The sequence below is a fragment of the Helianthus annuus genome, chromosome 1 (genome assembly GCF_002127325.2).
Source record: "Helianthus annuus cultivar XRQ/B chromosome 1, HanXRQr2.0-SUNRISE, whole genome shotgun sequence".
NCBI lineage: Eukaryota > Viridiplantae > Streptophyta > Magnoliopsida > Asterales > Asteraceae > Helianthus > Helianthus annuus.
Genome location: NC_035433.2, coordinates 80,579,880 through 80,589,011, shown reverse-complemented (window position 1 = coordinate 80,589,011; position 9,132 = coordinate 80,579,880). Strand labels below are relative to the sequence as shown.

At 37.1% G+C, this 9,132-nt stretch overlaps 1 long non-coding RNA gene across 2 annotated transcripts; it reads left to right on the top strand.

The window, feature by feature from the left end:
• The first annotated feature begins 3,240 nt into the window (after positions 1-3,240).
• On the top strand, positions 3,241-5,874 carry LOC110870230. 2 transcript variants are annotated; one of them, XR_002553125.2, is made up of 4 exons: positions 3,241-3,635; positions 4,715-4,795; positions 4,880-4,962; positions 5,179-5,874. It is a non-coding gene; the product is annotated as an uncharacterized LOC110870230 (long non-coding RNA). The 2 variants fall into 2 exon arrangements; XR_002553124.2 differs by having other exon boundaries at positions 3,242-3,635; positions 5,303-5,874.
• The last annotated feature ends 3,258 nt before the right edge of the window (positions 5,875-9,132 follow it).

Genomic DNA, 9,132 nt, shown 5'->3' with positions numbered 1-9,132 from the left:
GTAAAATCTCTAAACCTTAACAGATTCTTTCCACTTCAAAGAAACTGTCGTCAAATGTTCACCAATTCCCTCCACTGAGCGGAACTGTCGTCAATCTTCATTGAATGACGAGCGGAAGCGAACATACCGTGTTGTTTTTGGCCCATAATAGTCGCGTTACCATTTTTGCCATTTCATCGGTAACCGTGACTACCCCACAATTTTTCAAACATCAAGTTTTCATCATCTATTGTTTTCATCATGCTGCATCATCCCGCGCGCTCCCAAAACCCATACGGATTTTGACCTTGATATTAGGAGCGCGATTCAGATCAACTTCACCAAACACCCGACCCCACTTCATGTCTCATCTAAAAATTTGGTCCATAATCCCAATGCCAAAACATTGGATTATTGATTTAAAATTCAAAGTTGAATTCAAAATCAATAATATTTATTTCCCTTCGAAAATAAATAGATCAGATCATCCTCATTGGTATCAACCCAAATTAATTAATAAATGTCACGGCCCAAAAAAAAATTGGTTAAATTGTTGCCTGGCCCAAGTGAGCATTTATCAAACCCCCAATTGACCCAAAGGAAACCCTAGCTGCCAACAAATAATTATGTCGACATATTCCCTCTTTCACAGCCGCCAACATCATTCCCTTTCACAATCTCTCTCCTCAAAAGTCAACAACCCTACTTTCAAAACTTCACCAGCCATCATCCCTTTCGTTCTCTCTCCTGGAACTCAGCCGACAAACATCATCATTTTGTCTCTTCTCTTTTCAACTGAAACCTTCGAACAACTGGTCATTGAACAACTGATCATTCGATTCAACTGAATCCTTCGAACAACCATCTTTCATAATCTGTTCAATCTATCGAACCAGATATCATTCGAAAACAAATGACCTTTCGAAGCCATTTCTGTCTGATCTTTCGAAGATGATGATCTTTCGATTTACTTGGGTCAAGAACAGATAACCCTTCGAAACAAGACAAAGCTGATCTGATCTTTCAAAGTTGTTTAGGAATGCAGGTGATCCTTCGAGGTTTGTGGAGATTAATCTTTCGAGATTTGTGAGGGGTTGATCTTTCGAAATTATTTGAGAAAATTGATCTATCGAAGTGAAGATCTGATCCTTCGTATGCTCATTTGATCTTTCGAAACTGTTTGTATCAGATCCTTCGACAAGATAAAAGATCCTTCAGCTTGACCCTTCGACAAAGGGAAATGATCTTTCACAGATTTTGAGATGTGACCCTTCGATGCATTTGGGGTTAAAGGTGATCCTTCGAAGATAGCTCAATTGACCTTTCAAACAGTAACCTGATCCTTCAATGATGTGAAATGACCTTTCGAACAGATAACTGATCCTTCGAAGTATGAAGATATCCTTCGAAGTATGAAGATATCAAGAACTTCAAGAACACAGCTACTGTGTAAAATTTGCAGATTTGATGAAAACATTTGTACACGAATTTTGATGAAGAAAACTTGAACTTTTAGGAGAAAAACATAAAACCCAACACTCGTTTTATCACAGATCTGAATATTCGGGTTCAGATCTGAGTTTTTCTCATTTTCACCATTTTTACATCTTGAACAAAAACCCACAAAAATCACAGATCTAGAGCACATGTGACTTAGTAAACGGTTAGTTTTACTAAATCGGGCACCATGGCTCTGATACCAATTGTAGGTCCCGGTTTCGGGATCGATTCCGTGATTTTCATGATTATGTTCAAAGACGGAAGAGATAAGAGAGGATAAACAAACAAACTTTGCATTAATCCGGTAGTAAACATTACAAGTCGGCCCGATTACATGGAAACCGAACTAATACCAAAGAAGTATACATCCGGGGAGAAACCAAGTGGTGATTTCTCCCGGTGAGGTCTCAAACCTCCTATCACTCTCTTGCACACACTTGTGCTCTCACTCTTGTGTTGCAAATGACAAGGTGTTGGTATTTATACCAAACACAGGTTGCACGGTCGAAGGATTAAACTGACTGGTCGATAGATCATCTGTCGATCATCCAGCTTTCGAAAGATACACACATACCTCGAAGGATGCCATATCCTTCGAGGTCCATCTTCAACCTTCGATGGATATCTTTCGAGCTCATCGAAGGATACACAATCCTTCGATGCCTTATCCTTCGACACCAACATTAAACAACCATAATTTGTCTTGCAACCACACACGGTCAAACGAATAACCCTCTCGTTTGACCACTTCAAACGAGCGGGTCTATACACGTTCGATAGACCGTTTCACTAACTATTACAAATTCAGCTTAAAATAATAACTAATCTATTCGACAAGCATCGGACACAAAATCTGCATCAACAAGTGGAGAGTTCAAATGAGAAGAAATTTTTTGGAAGAAGAAAAAATAAGAAATTTCAACCAATAAGAATGCTTTATTTTACTTCATTTAATATAAGTATTTAATGTTACTATAAGGGTACATTGGTAAATCTACATAGGTCATTAATTTGTAGTCTTCCTCTTTAATAGCTAGCTACATTAAATAATTTGTAACTTATCTTCAAAATCTATATTTTTTCAAAAAAATAAAATAAAATAATTTAAAGTGTAGGATAAATTACGAGTTGTGTAGGATAAATTACGAGTTGTGTAGGATAAATTTCAACGTGTAGGATGAATTTCGAAATATGTAGGATAACTTTTGATGTGCGTAGGCAAAAAAAGTTATTGTGGAGGATAATAGTCTTTATAACTAATTAATTAGTCAAAAATGATAATAAATGAGATAAGTGAAAAAACTATTTAATGTTTTATAAAATTGCCCTTGGTTCTTTTTTTTCTCAATTAAATTTTCTTCTCAAATGAACCTTCCCCTATGTACATATATATATCTATACTATATATAATATAGATATTGAAAGGGCAATTTAGGTGATTTGCCACTTCACTTAAAATTCATTTAATGCATAATATACACTCATTATGCACATTAATAGATAAAGCTTTTGGTCCAACTGATGTTGTAGCCCAGTGGTTGCAATGGAGGTGGGAAGGTTTACCACCTTGTGGGTTCTTCATGTTCGAATCCCACTTTTTCCGAGATTTGGTCAATTATAGCTCTGACCAAGATGCTGTTAAAAAAAAAACCTCAGCCAGAAAACACAACACAAACACGGATACTAATCCCAAATATCTCATCCACCGTCCACTCAAATCACAATCAGACGGCTATCATTCTCCCTTCACACAAGTTTCTAATTTTCAAAAGCTCACAGAAACCTTACTCTCAGTTCTCTCTCTCATTGTTCTTCATCTCTAGACAACGAAGTTTTGGAGGCCAAAATCTTTTTCATTGCATCCAAATTTTGAAACCCGCTCCTCATCCCAAACTTTCATTATCCCGCCTTCTTTACATTTGCAAGGAGAGAACCAAAGTAAAAAAGTGAGTTAGAGGTAGGACCTGATTGGTGGCTAGGGTTTCGAGGTTATTTTCTTAGGCCACGACAAGGTAATATAAGGGATGCGTGTGAAGGCTGATACATGGGCGGCAATAAGGTTTGGACCAGCCGGTAGGTTCAGTTCCCAAATGGTGCATTTGCAAGCAAGTTACCATGAAGCTGCTTCATCGTAAAGTTCCCAAATTATGGCACAGGTCAAATCCTAAAACCGTAATTTCAGTAATTTCTCCGTTATTATTCAATCCATAACGGCGTAATTTTTTTTCAATTAATTGAAATGTATGCACTCGGTACGATTAAGGTGATATGTACGGATTGATTTCGTTAATGTCTTCATGATTTGTAAATTGTTTAATTTAGGGTTTCAGTGTTGAGGATAACTTAAATGAAATATGAATTTATGTTTTCGCCCAATATATTAGTTAGTGATTTGTTATTTTATTACTTTTTTTACTAACACGGCTAATCTTATTTGTTTTAGTTTTTGATGAAATTTGTGTAAAGATGGTGATTTCCGGATGATTGGAACTAGGTATGAGCAAATCATTCCCGGTACCGGTATTGAAATTACTGAACCAGGTAGTTTTTCGGTACCGGTACTGGTTCCCACTTTTGGGGATTTTCGGTACCGGTACCGGTTCAGTACCGGACGGTACCGAGCTCATCCCTAATCGGAACTTTCAGTTGATGAATTCTAGAGGGAATGTGAGATTTATATTTTAGTTGTTTGTGTTTTAACTTGAAAAAAATTCATGCTCTAGACTTTCTTTGTATGAGCCAAGTGCAATTCATAGTCTTGCTGTTTATGTTGTTAAAATTTCTCCGGTATAACTAATATGAGTTATATGAATTTGGTTGTGTATCTGTGATTCCTGTTCTGTAATTGCAGGGTGAAACTTGATGATTAATCTAAGCTTTTAATATTCTGTTGTTATTTCATAGTTGGTGAATCAATACATGATGGTTGAAGTGTAAGTGTAAGGGCGATTGTTAGCGATTAAGGAGTCAATTTATGTGACTTTTTTTCTAGTTTTACCAAAGGCTAATGATTAAGGAGTCACTTTGTGTGACTTTTTTTTTTGCTTTACCAATGGCTGATGACAACCATAATCAGCTTGCTTCCGGTTTAGCTTTGATATTAGATGGTGAATATAGGATAGAGAGTGGCCAAAACGACCCTCGTATCTTGTATTGTAAGATTTGGTGAGCATTTAATTCTAAAAGAAGCAAACTAGCCTTTAATTCTAAATCAATTTAGTTTTGGGATGACCAGGAACAAAAGATGGGCAGACAATGGTTGTACGAGAAGGTGACAAAGTGTGTGCTTTCAGATGTCTATTGATGGATACAATAGGTGAGGACTACCAGTTTACATTAAATTTATTGAATTTTAAAAGGAACAATATATATTCACTATCTCTTTTCATTGCCTACTTAGCTACTCATTTGCGTGAAAGATGGAGTGCAAACCAAAACGCCAACGCCAAACTAGAGAGAAATGGAACAACTCCACCGGTTGATGTAAGTTGATCTAAAATTCTATATATATGTGAGTTATTTTTTATATACATTATTTTAAAGAAACAAATAATGTAGTAATACCAGCAAAACACTATAGTTTTCTTTTAGATGAAATTTGAAATAAAAAGAGTATTTAAAATCTAAGACCTTAATTACGTAATACTACTGGAATGCAAAGTACTGTTTTGGTCATGTCTTTGAAATTGGTTATTGTAGGTATATCTAATTGATTAGTGAAAAGGGTTCAAGCTCAGTTGGGTTGAAATGAAGCAAAAACCAAGCATTTGGCTACCTAAAAGCTAAACAATTTAAAGAAACTTTATTTTTTTTTAATTTGTAGTTGTGGTGGCTTATTTACCAAAGTCAAAAGCAAACAAAAAGAAGAGCCTATTGGGGAACTCTGTAAGTGCAGTTCCTGCAGGGTAACTGTCGCTTGGTCAACCAAAGCAGAAGTCCAAGTTAAAGTCAACGATAATGAAGAATTCAAGACCACATGAAGACCATGCACTGATCAAGGGGGAGTTTGTTAATGCACTTTGGGTGAAAAGTGCATGCCTTCCAATTGTTAGGGTCTTTATTATACATGTCTTGAAACTTAGTCCAAGGTTTATCCTTGGACAATTTGTCCAAGTTTCTGTCTAAGAACTTTTGTCAGGGGTTTGGTTTTTGTGTAGATTGGTTTGTCCGAGTTTAGTCCCTAGTCTATATATATGTGTTGTATAGGATTAGGGCAAGACAACAAGAACCCTTGAGAAAGCTTTGTGCACCTCTCACAAGATCCCAACCATTCTCCACCAGTGGGTGAACATTCTAGAGAGAGAGGGAGACTATGTGTTAGTGAGAGAAAGCTAGGGTTTAGATCTTTGTGATCTAAACCAGCTTGTAGATGATGTATACTCCTTTGGTTTATGTAATCTGTGATGACTGATTCGTTAATAAAGGGTTCATCTTCTACATCTTTCTATCTTTGGTGTTTATGATTGTTCTTCATGTCTTGAATCAAGTGCAATGTTTGATGTTCGTCATCAATCCGATGCTTTCACAGTGGTATCAGAGCATGGTTACCGATTTGGAATGGTCTAACCGCCATCCGAATCACCATTTCTCTTGATTTGATGTTTGTTTCCGCCAAACATTTTGAAGACGTGAAGATTCTGCATAAAACATGAAGAAAATGAAGCAGTTCGTCGACTGTGATGGTTTTTCTTGCTGCAGTTCTAGGGTTTTGATCCAAAAAATCTTGTCCGTGTTTTAACTTTGTGTTTGTGTTTCCGGGGTTTTGGTGAACAAGTGTGAAGTCACACTGGGGAAATATTCCGGAAGCTTGTTTCTGAGCCTTGTCCGAGTTTTTTTCTTTACACCTTTACTTGGTCAGGGTTTGTAGGTCTGAGTTTTAGAACCTTCATTAGGTCCGAGTTTTTGGTGGAGTCTCTTTTCAGAGTTTTTCACCAACTCTTGTCCGACTTTATAATTGGGTATGTAGGTCCGGCTAGGAGGATCTAGTCGCCTAATCCTTTTGTACAAACCAACCCGGTTGTGCGGAATCCAACCGGAAAGGCAAACCGAGATAGAACACGCAAATACACGACACACAATATTCACCGATTAACACCTCTGTATTAATACGTATGAAAGGTTCAGTTACAAAGCAATGTTTACAAATATATTTTGCAAACTCTCTCAAACTCTCGTGTGTGTGTGTGTGCTCTCTATTCTTGTGGTTGTGTGTCTAACATTTTCTTATCCACAGACTGACTATTTACAGTCACAGTACCACGAAACACAACTATCTTGGCGAAACAATACCAAACTCGATGAAACACATTTGATATTGATGAAACAGAGTTGAGGTTGACGAAACAGACTTGTTTCGTCAACTTTACTCTTGTTTCATCGATGTTGGGCTTGGGCACAAAGAGTGTTTCGCCAAGGCTGTTGTAAGCCCAAGACTTGTTTCTCCAAGATTGTTTAGCCCAAAGACCAAGGCATATTCCTTTATGTCTTGAAAGCCCAATATTCTTGAAGTCTTCTTGCACACAACGGAGGAAAGTCGTTGCCCGAGCCAACATGCGTCAAGCCGAGTCGCGTCCACAAACATGTATCAACAAACTCCCCCTTGGACGCTACTCGCGAGATTCGCCTTTCATGTCGGAGGATCTTCAAGGTCTTCACGTCTTGAAAGCAGAAAGTGTATCAACAAACTCCCCGTATGACGTGACCGTGTCGTCCCGATCAGTCAAAAACCCAATTAACCTAGGTAGCTAGGGTAAGTCGAGTATCGTATCCACGAAGAGCATGTGGTCAGTATCACACTAGTTGTTCGATTAGCAAAAGTATTTACAAACAAGTGTACAAATTGATTATGAAGTTTGCTAATTTTTTTAATAAGTTTATTTAGTTGGAAAATAAATCGGAGTGACCCGACAATTGATATTATCTAAAACACTTGTGATTAACTAAAATTGCAACTAAATTACTAAATGATTAAAACAAGAAATTAGAGACAAGTTCCACACCCGGTTCGATTATTGCAAGACCTAGGGTTCCTACATGTTTTAACTTGATTCAATTGCATATAGTGATTAACGGATTACTATCACGAAACTTAGGTGCCAATTGCTATCTACGTCATAGACAACGGACCACAATGCACTTCATTACCTCGGACATGTAAATCCTAACCTAAGATAAGGCATAATTGCACATAACCATTTCGCAAAGTCATAACTTTATCATCGTTCGACAATTCACGAATTCGAAACAAATGCAAGACAATTATCCGAGGTTTCAAATACTAAACAATTTGTCACAAAACCAAATTAAAATACAAATGCATAAACCCTAGAAAATCTTACAACATCTACACCGGGGTGAAACCGAAGAGACTAGCCGCTCATGGTTGGATGGACGCGATCACCGGGCGATGAACACGAGCACGGAGCCATGACCTTGAGTCTTCAGGAATGGGAAGTTAGGGTTTGAATGGTGATGATGTTAGGTGTGGGTTAGAGATGAAAAAGATGTGTTAGATAGTGTTTCTTCTTTTCAAATGAATGGGAGTTGAAGTAATAATAAAGTGTAACTCCCATTTTTCCAAAATTGACTTTTCTCTAAAAAAATCCCGTTTTTACTAAGCAGCTGGTGTGCAGCAGATAATGCGTCAATTTCTGGCCTTTCAAAACCTTATATTTTGATTCGTCTCGTCGAGCTACCCCAAATGCATATATTATAAGCCCCGAAACTCATTTTCTAGCTCAAGATAAGCCAAAATGAAGTTTAGACTGTTTCTGGCGCAGAGTTCGGCTCAGTTTTGCCTCTTTTTGCATTTTCTTCAATTATGTTCTCTCTAGCATCCACCCAAAGCTTCAGTAAATCTCCAAAATGCACCTTAAACCCGTCAATGCCTGCAAAACACAAACCATATCAAAGTAGTGTATTCTAGAAAGTAACTTCGTGTAATTAACCGAAATTAAAACCATTAAGCTATGGAATTTTACCAACCCATCACATCCTCACACTTGTCTTTTGCTTGCCCTCAAGCAAATCTGTTTTTCACTTTCACGTGGGTCGCACGAAAAACACACTTCCCATTCTTGAGACGTAAGTTAAGGTCTAAAGTCATACCCGGTTTAAACTTTTTACAATTTACGAAATATCTAACAGTAAAGTGAATAATCACATATAAAATGATTATCCAAGATTAACTCGCCCTTGAAACCAATAAATCATGCACATCCCTCACAATGTTCTCTCCACTCGGTTTAAAATTTGGCTAATTAGATAATGAATTAACACTTTTAAGTAATCACTCAAAACCGATTAGAACACGTAACCGCATATGCTTGCAACTCAATCATTCTCCACCACCGAACACGAATACTAAGCACAAGTCAAAAGGTCTTTAAAGGGTTGTAACGGGGCTAGGCGAAGGGTAGGAAATAGGATGTTTTAAAGTGGCTAAGGTGATGAAAACTCGATTTTTATTACAAAGCAACTACTCTAAACAAAACTAACTATAGACATCAACTACGAGGCAACGATTTTTTTTTTCGCCCTTTTATTCAACAACTAATAACTCATATTTTTGTATTTTCTCAACGATTTTCTATTCTCTTGTTTTTTCGCAACATTTTCTGATTGGATATTTTTTTTTTTGCAAACACAACTATA